General features: G+C 43.9%; 2 pseudogenes across 2 annotated transcripts; both read left to right on the top strand.

Moving 5' to 3' along the window:
• Positions 1–4,367: 4,367 nt before the first annotated feature.
• LOC308251222 (ubiquitin-ribosomal protein eS31 fusion protein-like) lies at positions 4,368–5,027 on the top strand (annotated as a pseudogene). Its single transcript has one exon. The product of its transcript is annotated as a ubiquitin-ribosomal protein eS31 fusion protein-like (transcript).
• A 9-nt stretch (positions 5,028–5,036) lies between these two features.
• LOC308251221 (large ribosomal subunit protein uL11-like) lies at positions 5,037–5,649 on the top strand (annotated as a pseudogene). The gene has a single exon. The product of its transcript is annotated as a large ribosomal subunit protein uL11-like (transcript).
• The last annotated feature ends 7,504 nt before the right edge of the window (positions 5,650–13,153 follow it).

The following is a 13,153-nucleotide window of genomic DNA, read 5'->3' on the forward strand; positions in this document are numbered from 1 at the left end:
GACAGAGGAAGGGAAAGGGAGAGATATAGAAGCATTAATAATGAGCCCTCGCTGGTTTGCTCAGTGGCTAGAGCGTTGGCCCTGACTGAAGGGTCCCGGGTTCAATTCTGGTCACAAAGCACATGCCTGGGTTGCAAGCTTGATCCCCCGCTCCAGTAAGGATGTGTGTGGGAGGCAACCAATTGATGTGTCTCTCTCAAATCGATGTTTCTGTCTCTCCCCCTACCTTTCATTCCCTCTAAAAATCAGTGGAAAAATATCCTTGGAAGAGGATTTAAAAAAATCTATAATCATCGATCAGCTGCCTCCTGCATGCCCCCCATTGGGGATCCAGCCGCAACCCACGTTATGTGCCCTGACCAGGAATCCAACTGTGACCTCCTGGTTCACAGGTCGATGCTCAACCACTGGGCCAAACTGGCCAAGCTCTTTGGCCAATCTTTTTGAGGTATAGTTTACATATACTGTATATAACAAAAGTGTCATTTTGTTTTGTTTTAAATCAGTGCATTGCTGTAGAGCTTTAATCACTTGAGAATGGTTCTGGCACTCTTATACAAGGTTGGTGGGAGTCCAAATTGGTACACATACTCAAACAAAACACTTAAACAATGAACCTAAACTTCGACTTGGGTAACTGCTAAAATTTTATCCTAAATGGACGACCCCAGCAATGACCAGTGATGGTAGTTAGGACTAGTGGAGCGAGGGTGGTGATGAACACTGTTGTCATTGAAGGGGTGGAGAAGCTGGGATGAAGTAGACTAATACAAGAAATATTTAGAAGATAGAATTGTCCTCAGCCATGTGGTTCAATGGTTAGAGTGTCGGCCTGGGCACCAAAGGGTCACAGGTTTGATTCCTGGTCAAGGACATGTACGTGGGTCAGTGTGTTGTATCTCTCTCATGTTGATGTTTCTCTCTCTCTTCCCCCTCCCTTCCTTCCTTTCTCTCTAAAAAAAAAACAAAAAAAAAAAACACAATGGATATTTAGAAGATGGAATCCTCAGGACTTCCTGACAGACTATAGCAAGTCAGGAAGTGGAACATTCCAACTATGGGTTGCTAAGGTTGTAACGGCTCCCCTGCTGTGGTTGGCTGCAGCCCTGGTTGCTCTCTTCGCTCTACGCCGTTAACTGTGCAGAATCCCAGAACCTCTTCTGGGAACATGGCATCGCAAGAAACTGTGGATTCTTCAGAGTGAGTGGGTCAGAGCCCTAAATCCTATAATGTGCCTCAGCAGAAGCCAAGAATCTCATATTTATCCTTGAATTCTAGTCTACACTTCAAAAATCCGTTCTTTCAGTCTGCAGGATCTTCTTGAGTATATAAAAAAAGAACCATTGGGCAGCACCAAGGACAGCGAACACGCCAATGCAGAACCTTTTGTTTGGTCAGCACCACGGACAGCGATACCAATTGGAGCTATTTTAGCAACTAGAGTCGACTTCCCTACCAGGAGGCCAACCCAAGAGCAGGGGAAGGTGGTGTGAGCAACTGGCAGACCGCCCTATCAGAGGGATTAATTGCCTACTCCAGAGCGAGACAAAACGTACTTGAAGGCCAGGGGAAATGTCAGGCAGGGGGTACTGAGATGCACACATTCCATCTGGGGGCAGGATTCTTCTTGTCTCAAATTCATGGACAACAGTACCAGTTTCCCTGCGGGCCTGAGTACCTCCTTAATGGGCACTGGAAGTCTATTTGCTGGAATGTGGACAAGGATCAGAGAGCGCAAAAGATGGTTCCGGAGGTGCATGGTTCACATAAAGAACACTCTACTTGGACGTACCTGCTCGCATTACAAATTGAGGAGTGTTCTCCAAAATGATGGGCTATGATTGATGCTGTGAATTGGATTCCCCCCGATTCAGAGCCTGTAATGGTTAATTTTATGTGTCAATTTGACTGGGCCACAGGGTGCTCACATATTTGGTCAACCATTATTCTGAGTTGTTCTGTGAAGATGTTTTGGGATTAAGAGAAACATTTATATTGGTAGACTGGGGAAAGCAGGCTGCCCTCTGTAATGTGGGTGGGCCTCATCCAGCTGTCGAAGGCCCAAATCAAACAAAAAGCAGACCCAGTTCAAAGACCATCAGGCAGAATTCTCTTGGGAGAGGGTCAGCCTTCTGTTTGATTCAGTGCTGGGAAGAGAAGTTGCCACAACTTCTGGCTGTAAAAACCAGTGGGGAGTGTGGCTGAGTAACGCGGAGGTTGCAGGAGTCCCAGGCAGTTCCCTTTTAATGCTCTACGCACAGACTTACCCGGACTTACTCCCTCTGAGCTCCAGCGCTGGGACAGCAGCTTGAAGGGAACCTGAGACATTTGGGGAGGAACTAACTTGTCTGGAATCCGGTCAAGAGCTGGAGGAGCAGCTTTCTTCCAGAGAGGAGTGCTGGCAGAGGCCCGTGTTCCTTTGCTGAGCCCTCCATGCCAGAGTGGACGGGATGCCCCATATCTGAATCTCCATTAACCTGGCTCACAACTTTCCCCGCTCCCTGGTGATTCTCTGAGAGCCAGCCCCTCCCTACTTACAGGCTCAGCCAAGCCATTTCCAGTGTCTTCTTCATACAACTGCCTCTCTTGCCTCATGCTTTGGACTTTCTTAACATCTCTCAAATAAGCATCAGCTGGCATCAGCATGCCCTGTACCTCTCAATAAGTGGCCCCAGGCCTGGCATTAGAGGCAGCGTGCCCTGGTTCACAGTGTGGCCTCTCCTGGGCACCTCCAAACTCAACACAAGTAGCAGCCATCTGCAGATTGCTTTGGAGCTCATGCTGGGTGGCCCCAAGGAGGGCACAGTTAGAGGCTGACTTTGAAACTCCTGGGAAGCCCAGAGCCAGTGTACCTGGTGGTCAACTTTTACCATGCCAGATTACAGCCTTACCACCTACACAAGTGACACACTCAAGGGGAGAACTCAGTGAGCACCAAAGCCCCACAGAAGCAAGTCCTGCCCCATAGGGTTGGCTCCTGCAATGGAGCTCCTCCGCTGCAGTCGAAGCTTATTTTCCCAACCGATTTACCTGAGGGTCAATCCCTCACAGTATTGCCGACATAAATCAAGGCTCAATACAATAGGAAAGTGCACACAGCTCACACGGGAGCGTACCTGAAGTGCCCAGCTTAGGTGACTGGGGAAGCTGAGCCACAGGACCCTACAGGACACCTGCTAACAAGGCCACTCTACTAAGTCCAGGAGACATAGCAGCTCTGTCTAATAAATATAAGTAAGCACACGGAAGCAGCCAAATGCAGAGACAAAGAAACATATCACAAATGAAAGAACAGGAGAAATCTCCAGAAAAAGAACTAAATAAAATGGAAGCAAGAAAACTACCAGATACAGAGTTCAAAACAATGGTTAAAAGGATCCTAAGGAATTAATGAGAACTTCCAGGAACTTAGTGAGAATTACTAGGAAATTAGTGAGAACATCAACAACATAAAAAACCTATCAGAAATGAAGCGTACAATAACTGAAATAAAGAGTAATTTACAGGCAATCAACAGTAGAGAATACAAGGAAACAAAAAACACCCAAGCAAAAGAGAAAAAAAAATGAAGATAGGGTAAGGAGCCTTTAGGACAACTTCAAATGTGCCAACATTCACATAAAGGAAATGCTAGAAGGAGAAGAGGGGGAGTAAGAAATCGAAAACCTATTTGAAAAAATGACAGAAAACTTCCTTACCTGGTAAAAGAAATAGACACACAAGTCCAGGAAGCATAGAGTCCCAAACGAGATGAACCCAAAGAGGCCCACACCATAATTAAAATGCCAGAGGTTAAAGACGAACAGAGAATCTTAAAAGTAGCAAGACAAAAGCAGGTATGCCCTAGCCAGTTTGGCTCAGTGAACAGAGCATTCATCCACAGACTGAAGGATCCTGGGTTCGATTCCGGTCAAGGGCATGTACCTTGGATGCAGGTTTGATACCCGGCTCTGGTCAGTGCCTGTGCGGGTGGCAACCAATCCATGTCTCTCTCATATCGATGTTTCTCTCTCTGTATCTCTCCCCCTCCCTTCCACTCTCAAAGAAAAAAAGAAAAGCAGTTAATTACCTATAAGGAAGCACCTATACAAATGTCAGCTAAGTTCTCAACAGAAACTATGCAGGCCAGAAGGGAGTGGCGAGAAATATTAAAAGTGATGAAAAGCAAGGATCTACAACCAAGATTACTCTATCCAGCAAAGCTATCATTTAGAATTGAAGGTCAGATAGAGCTTCACAGACAAGAAAAAGCTGAAGGAGTTAGTTTATCATCACCAAACCAGTGTTACAGGAAATGCTAAAGAGGCTTCTTTAAGGGGAAGAAGAGCTTCCTTTCTGATCCGCCATCTGTGGTGGTCACCGCCCAGATGCAGATTTTCGTAAAAACTCTCATGGGAAAAGCCATCACTCTCAAGGTTGAACCCTCGGATACAATAGAAAATGTAAAGGCCAAGATCCAGGATAACGAAGAAATTCCTCCTAATCAGCAAAGACTGGAAGATGGATGTACTTTGTCTGACTACAACATTCAAAAGGAGTCCACTCTCCATCTTGTGTTGAGACCTCAGGTGGTGCTAAGAAAAGGAAGAAGTTTTACATGACTCTTGAGAAGAATAAGCATAAGAGAAAGAAAGTTAAGCTGGCTGTCCTGAAATACTACAAAGTGGATGAGAACGGCAAAATCAGTTGCCCTCGTGGGGAGTGCCCTTCAGATGAATGTGGTGCTGGAGTTTTTATGGCCTGCCACTTTGACAGACATTATTGTGGCAAATGTTGTCCGACCTATTGCTTCAACCAACCAGAAGACAAGTCATCCTATTGGGGTCAATAAAAGACACGAACTAGAAAAAATAATAATAAAGAATAAAAGATCAAAATATAAATAATAAAATGGCAATACATGCATCTCTATCAACAATTGAATCTAAAAATCAAAATAAATGAACAAGGAATCTAATGAACAAAATAAACTGATGAATTAAATAGAACCAGAGGCATGGAAACATGGAACAGGCTGACGAATCTCAGAGGGAAGCCAGGAGGGGGAAAGAAGGTGCCAGGAAGAGATTAAATAATTTATATGGCTTTCGGCTCAGGTGCAACTTTCTTCGGTCATCCTGAATCTGGGTTCATCCGACACCAGCTGCCTCCACCATGCCGCCGAAGTACGACCCCAACGAAATCAAAGTCATATACTTGAGGTGCACCGGTGGGGAAGTGGGTGCCACGTCTGCCCTGGCTCCCAAGATCGGCCCCCTGGGCCTGTCTCCAAAAAAGGTTGGTGATGACATCGCCAAAGCAACCAGTGATTGGAAGGGTCTGAGGATTACAGTGAAACTGACCATTCAGAACAGACAGGCCCCGATTGAAGTAGTGCCTTCTGCCTCTGCCCTGATCATCAAAGCCCTCAAAGAACCGCCAAGAGACAGAAAGAAGCAAAAAAACATTAAGCACAGTGGAAATACCACTTTCGATGAGATTCTCAGCATTGCCCGACAGATGTAGCACCCATCTTTAGCTAGAGAACTCTCTGGAACCATTAGAGATCCCGGGGACTGCCCAGTCTGTGGGTACAATGCCGATGGCTGCCACCCTCATGACATCATAGATGATATCAACAACGCTGCAGTGGAACGCCCGGCTAGTTAAGAACTACAAAGGGAGAGAAACCAAGATGGCGGCATAGGTAAGCACCTAAACTGCTGCCTCGCACAACAATTTCAAAACTACAACTAAAAGAACAGACACCATCCAGAACCACAGGAAAACTGGCTGAGTGGAAATCCTACAACTAGAAGGAAAGAGAAAAGCTCACAGAGAATTGGGAGGTACGGCAAAGGGTCTTTGTGTGCGCAGAGAGGAAGGGCAGCTGAGAGCCTGGCTGACTTTCTCTGGCGGAAGGGGGAAGGAAGCCCCCGACCTCACTGAACCCCAGTTCTGACTGCACTGAACCCCAGTTCTGGGAGAAACCCCATGGACCCAGGCTCATACAGGGGGAGTCTGGACTGTCAGGTAGAGAGAAAGGCACCCGGAGACTCACTCGGAGACCCGGGGGAGGCCCGGCGGGCAGAGGTCTGGAGGTGCACGAGACAGTGTGTACAAAGGCTGCGGAGGTTGCCACAGGCTTTCCCTAGCAGAAGGGAGTCGGAAGCTCCTGATTGCACTGAACCCCAGTTCTGACTGCACTGAACCCCAGTTCCAGGCGAGCCCCGGGGGACCCACGCTCTTACGGGGGAATCTGGACTCTCGGGCGGAGACTCGGGAGCCGGGGAAGGCAGAGGTCTGGAGGCGCGCGCGCACAAGGGCAGGGCTGACTGGAAGCCAAGACTGTCTGCTCTGCCCTGAGACTCCACCCCATCCAAGCTGAGCAGAGGCTATTGCAATTTGGCAAGCCTAATCCTATAAGGCTGTCTCCAGCACCAAACTTCTCCCAGCATAGACACAGCTGATCCTTACAGCCAACTGGCCTGGAAGTCAATTCCTCCCAGTGATACCAACAACAATCAAGACTTAACTACAACAAGGCTGCACACACAGTCCACAAAGGGGTGCACCAAGAGTATCCACCTCAGGTTAACTGGGGAGGCCGACCCACTGGGCCATACAGGAAACCTAGCACACAAATCTACCCTACCAACTCAGGGAAGCAGTGAAAATGCGGCGTCAAAGAAACAGATCACAAATGAAAGAAATGGAGGAAAACAAACGATTGGATATAGAATTCAAAACCACGGTTATAAGGCTTTTCAAAAATATCCTAGAAAAGGCCAATAAATATAACGAGACCCTTAATAAAGATATGAAAAAGGACCAACTAGAAATTAAACATACACTGATTAAAATAAAAAATATTATACAGAAACCCAACAACAGACTAGAGGAACACAAGAATCAAGTCAAAGAATTGAAATACAAAGAAGCAAAAAACACTCAACCGAAAAAGCAAAAAGAAAAAAAAATCCAAAAAGTTGAAGATAGTTTAAGAAGCCTCTGGGACAACTCACTCCTTTGCCCTACCCGGTTTGGCTCAGTGGACAGAGCGTCGGCCTGCGGACTCAAGGGCCCCAGGTTCGATTCCGGTCGAGGGCATGTACCTTGGTTGTGGGCACATCTCCAGTAGGGGGTGTGCAGGAGGCAGCTCATCAATGTTTCTCTCTCATGGATGTTTCTAACTCTCTATTCCTCTCCCTTCCTCTCTGTAAAAAAATCAATAAAATATATTTAAAAAAAGAAGCCTCTGGGACAACTTCAAGTGTACCAACATCAGAATTATGGGGGTGCCAGAAGAAGAGAGAGAGCAAGATACTGAAAACCTATTTGAAGAAATAATGACTGAAAACTTCCCCCACCTGGTGAAAGAAATAGACTTACAAGTCCAGGAAGCGCAGAGAACCCCAAACAAAAGGAACCCAAAGAGGACCACAACAAGACACATCATAATTAAAATGCCAAGAGCAAAAGACAAGAGAGAATCTTAAAAGCAGCAAGAGAAAAACAGTTAATTACCTACAAGGGAGCACCCATACGATTGTCAGCTGATTTCTCAACAGAAACTATGCAGGCCAGATGGGAGTGGCAAGAAATTTTCAAAGTGATGAATAGCAAGAACCTACAACCAAGATTACTCTACCCAGCAAAGCTATCATTCAGAATTGAAGGGCAGATAAAGAGCTTCACAGATAAGAAAAAGCTAAAGGAGTTCATCACCACCAAACCAGTATTATATGAAATGCTGAAAGGTATTCTTAAAGAAGAGGAAGAAGAAAAAAGTAAAGATAAAAATTATGAACAACAAATACGTATTTATCAACAAGTGAACCTAAAAATCAAGTGAATTGAAAACCTGAGGAACAGAATAATCTGGTGAATATAATAGAATCAGGGGCATAGAAAGGCAGTGGACTGATAATTCTCAGGGGGAAAGGGGTATGGGGGGTTCAGGAAGAGACTGGACAAAAATCATACACCTATGGATGAGGACAGTGGGGGGGAGGTAAGGGCAGAAGGTGGGGTGGGAACCGGGTGGAGGGGAGCTATAGGGGGAAAAAGGAGAAACAATTGTAATAATCTGAATAAAGATTTATTTTAAAAAAATAAATACAAAGGATAAAAAAAAAGAGCTACAAAGGAAAAATGTTTTAATTAAAGATCATTTGGCAACCAAAAAAAAGAATTTATATGGACATATGCATTACCTATGGACACAGACAGAGTGGTGAAGGCCTGGGATGGGGCAGGAACCAGGTGGAGGGGGAAATGGGGAGTGGGGAAAGGGGGACATCTGTATTACTTTATTTAATTTCTTTATTGATTAAGGTAATACATATGTGTCCTCATCCCTCCATTAACCACCCCCCCATGCCCTCACCCCCCTGGTGTTCGTTTCCATTGGTTAGGCTTTTATGCATGCATACAAGTCCTTTGGTTGACCGACATCTGTAATACTTTAAACAATAAAGTTTTAAAAAAAGCAAAAAATTAAAATTAAAAAAATAATAAGAAGACGACTTATCCTATTAATGCCACATCTTATGACCTCATTAGTTACTTCCTTACTCCAAAAACAGACACTGAGAGTCAGAGCTTCAACTTGAATTTTGGGGAGACACACTGAAATCTATAGTAATGAGCTGCTGTTCCAAATGTCTTCTTTCTAGGAGAACCTTAGAAATCATCAGCAGTTTATCTTTTTACAGAATAAGAAACTGACAAATTAAAAATGGCAGTGGAGTAAGTGGATGCTGCAGACACACTCTCACGTCCAAACTGGAATTACAACTAAAATGCAGAAAAACTTACTGAATAATCAATGGAAGACTCGCTGGAGAGGACCAAAAATGGAGACCACATAGAGGCTGGTAGGAGGGGCTGAGGAGCAAAAGGGCTGCCTGGGCCCCCACCGACAGGAGCTGAAGTTCCAGAGAGATATCTCAGCTGTGGGCAGTTGCCACTGAGAACTCTGGGGTCATATCCCAAGCTGGGCCCCCAGTAGAGAGCACCAGAACTGAGAAAGGTACCCACATAATATCTGGCTGTGAAAAGCAGCAGGGTAGTTGTCTGCCAGGGAGAGACAGCTGGAAATTCAGGCACCCTCTTAAAGGGCCAACACATAAAATTCCATGTGGAGCTATCCATCTTGTGCTCCGACAGAGGAACAGCAGAGTGGACTGAATTGAAGCAGGGTGAGTAGAAGCCAGGATCAAGGGCTCTGGCGTTAGAGCTTAGAAGACAGACACCCTGGTTTCCTGTGCTGAGCCATTCCCTCATGCTGCAGAGGTTGTCTTTCTCATGCAGACAATTGCTATAGAGGTGGCACTACCTGGGGGGAAGACAGCTGACCCACCCTATTAGAAAACACCTTGCCCTTTACCAGACTGAGAGTAACAATGAGCCTCCAGGCAGAAACAGTTACCCTACCCTGCTGAAAAAATCTCTTGCCACACCTGTGGTTGACTATCTTGAGTGCACATTAAGAAGAATTCTATCAGTCTGCAGCCAGAGGCAGTCTCTGGAGGCTTTAAGTCTTTGCCTGATCTAATTAGTCAGAAATAGCATTTGACACTGTCAGGCACCAGAGATTGGGAGGCGTAGAGGATCTACTTAATACATAGTCACAAACCCAAACAGGCAACCAAAATGAGGAAACAAAGAACCCACAAATGAAAGAGCAAGAGAATTCTCCAGAAGAAGAGATAAATGAAACAGAGATAAGAAACTTAATCTGAGACAAACCTACAGCCAACATCATACTCAATGGGCAAAAATGAAAATCATTTCCCCTAAGAACAGGAACAAGACAGGGATGCCCACATTCATCACTCTTGTTCAACATAGTACTAGAAGTGCTAGCCATAGCAATCAGACAAGAAGAAATAAAAGGCATCCAAACTGGAAAAAGAAGTAAAACTATCATTATTCGCAGGTGACATGATATTGATAGAAAACCCTAAAAACTTCATCAAAAAACTACTAGACTTAATGAATTCACCCTAACCGGTTTGGCTCAGTGGATAGAGCGTCGGCCTGCAGACTGAAGGGTCCCAGGTTCGATTCCAGTCAAGGGCATGTACCTTGGTTGCAGGCACATCCCCAGGAGGCAGCTGATTGATGTTACTCTCTCATCGATGTTTCTAACTCTCTATCCCTCTCCCTTCCTCTCTGTAAAAAATCAATAAAATATATTAAAAAAATAATAATAAATGAATTCATCAATGTAGCAGGATACAAAATTAACACCCATAAACTATGGCTTTTTAATATACCAATAATGAACTCACATAAAGAGGAACTAAAAAAAAACACACACAAAAAAAAACACAACAACAACAAAAAAACCACCAAAAAAACCATAGCTTTGCACAGTGGCAGTATCATAGCCAATGAGGTTAATCTGAGGTGCGATTATTGCTAATTGAAAACAAAACAAACAAACAAACAAACAATCCCACATACAACTGCAACAAAAAAATTAAGATATCTAGGAATAAATTTAACTAAGGAGGTAAAAGACCCAAACTCAGAAAACTACAGGACACTGAAAAAAGGGACAGAGGAAGACATGAACAAATGGAAGAATATACCATGTTCACGATTGGTACAATCAACAACATTAAAATGTCCATACTGCCGAAACCGGTTTGGCTCAGTGGATAGAGCGTCGGCCTGCGGACTGAAGGGTCCCGGGTTCGATTCCGGTCAAGGGCACGTACCTTGGTTGCGGGCACATCCCCAGTGGGGGGTGTGCAGGAGGCAGCTGATCGATGTTTCTCTCTCATCGTTGTTTCTAGCTCTCTATCCCTCTCCCTTCCTCTCTGTAAGATATCAATAAAGTATATTTAAAAAAAAAAAAAATGTCCATACTACCCCCCCCCGCCAAAAAAAAACACCCACAATACTGAGAAAGAAGAAACAAAGATGGAGGGATCACAATACCAGACATCAAGCTTTATTACAAAGCCACTGTTCTCAAAACTGCCTGGTACTGGCACAAGAACAGACATATAGACCAATAGAACAGAACAGAGAACCCAGAAATCGACCCAAGCAATTATGCTCAGTTAATATTTGACAAAGGAGGCAAGAGCATACAATGGAGTCAAGACAGTTTCTTCAATAAATGGTGTTGGGAAAATTGGACGGATAAATGCAAAAAAATGAAACTAAACCACCAACTTAAATCATACACAAGAATAAACTCAAAATGGATAAAGTACTTAAACGTAAGACGGGAAACCATAAAAATCTTAGAAGAATCCATAGGCAGCAAAATAGCAGACATATATCATAGCAATACCTTCACTGATACAGCTCCTAGTCTTTAAGGAGAAAATAAACAAAGGGGACTACATCAAAATAAGCTTCTGCACAGCAAAAGAAACCATCAACAAAACAATAAGCCCACTGCATTGGAGAACATATTGCCAATGTTATATCCAATAAGGGTCTAATTTCCAAAATTTATAGGGAACTGATACATCTTAACAAAAGGAAGATAAACAATCTAATAAAAAAATGAACAAAGGACCTAAATAGACACTTTTCGAAAGTGGACATACAGCCCCTGCTGGTTTGGCTCAGTGAATAGAGTGTCGGCCTGCAGACTAAAGGGTCCGGGGTTCGATTCCCGGTCAAGGGCACATGCCATGTTGTGGGCTCAATCCTCAGTAGGGCGTGTGCAGGAGGCAGCTGATGGATGATTCTCTCTCATCATTGATGTTTCTATCTTTCTCTCCCTCTCCCTTCCTCTCTGAAATCAATAAAAATATATTAAAAAAAAAAGTGGACACACAGAAGGCCAAGAGACATATGAAAAAATGCTCAAAGTCACTAATCATCCAAGAGATGAAAATCAAAACAACAATGAGGTATCATCTTACACCTGTTAGAATGGCTAACACCAACAAATCAACAAATGACAAGTGCTGGTAAGGATGTGGAGAAAAAGGAACCCTCTTGCACTGCTGGTGGGAATGCAGACTGGTGCAGCCACTGTGGAAAACAGTATGGAGTTTCCTCAAAAAACTAAAAACGGAACTCCCATTTGACCCAGTAGTCACACTTCTAGGAATATATCCCAAAAAATCAGAAACACCAATCAGAAAGGATATATGCACGCCTATGTTCATAGCAATACAATTCACCATAGCTAAGATTTGGAAACAGCCTAAGTGCCTGTCAGCAGATGAGTGGATTAGAAAACTTTAGTACACAATGGAATACTTACTGCTGTAAAAAAGAAAGAACTCTTACAATTGGCAACAGCATATATGGACCCGGAGAGCATTATGCTAAGTGAAATAAGTGAGTTGGAGAAGGATAAATATCACATGATCTCACTCATTTGTGGAATATAATGAACAACATAAACTGATGAACAAAAATAGATCCAGAGACAGAGAAGCATCGAACAGACCGTCAAACCTCAGAGGGAAGGCAGGGCAGAATGGGAGGAGGGAGGCGTAAGAGATCAACCAAAGGACTTGTATGCATGCATATAAGCATAACCAATGGACACAAACACTGGGGGGATGAGGGCATGTTGTAGGGGGTGGGAGTGGCCAGGGAGAGGTCAATGGGGGAAAAGGGAGACAATATGTAATACTTTAAACAATAAAGAATTAAAAAAATTTATCTGAAACAGACTTCAGAATAATAGATGCTCAATAGCATGAGAAAAGATATGACTGTGAAAAAAGAATAGTCGGAAATAAAGAATGACACAGCACAAATAAAGAACCATTGGAAGGAATACTCAGCAGATTACAGGAAACTGAGGACCAAATCAGTGAATTAGAAGACAGGGTTGAAAAAAAATCAATCAGAGAGCCAAAAAGAAAAAATAATTAAAAAAACAGGAGAGCTTAAGAGAACTGTGGGACAACATGAAACGAAACAATATTCAAATAGCAGAAGAGGCAGAAAGGGAGAAAGGGATGGAGAACGTGTTTGAAGAAATAATGGCAGAAAACTTCCTTAACCTGGTTAAGGAAAAAGTCACACAAATACAAGAGTCACAGAGAACCCCAAACAAGAAAAACCCAAACAGGCCCATGCCCAGACACATCATAATGAAAATGCCAAAAATCAGAGTAAGAAACTGAGATTGAGGCTAGCTGGCTTGTCCACACTACAAGTCCTGTAAACAGCAAATTCC

This window comes from Plecotus auritus, assembly GCF_963455305.1.
Source record: "Plecotus auritus genome assembly, chromosome: 6".
NCBI lineage: Eukaryota > Metazoa > Chordata > Mammalia > Chiroptera > Vespertilionidae > Plecotus > Plecotus auritus.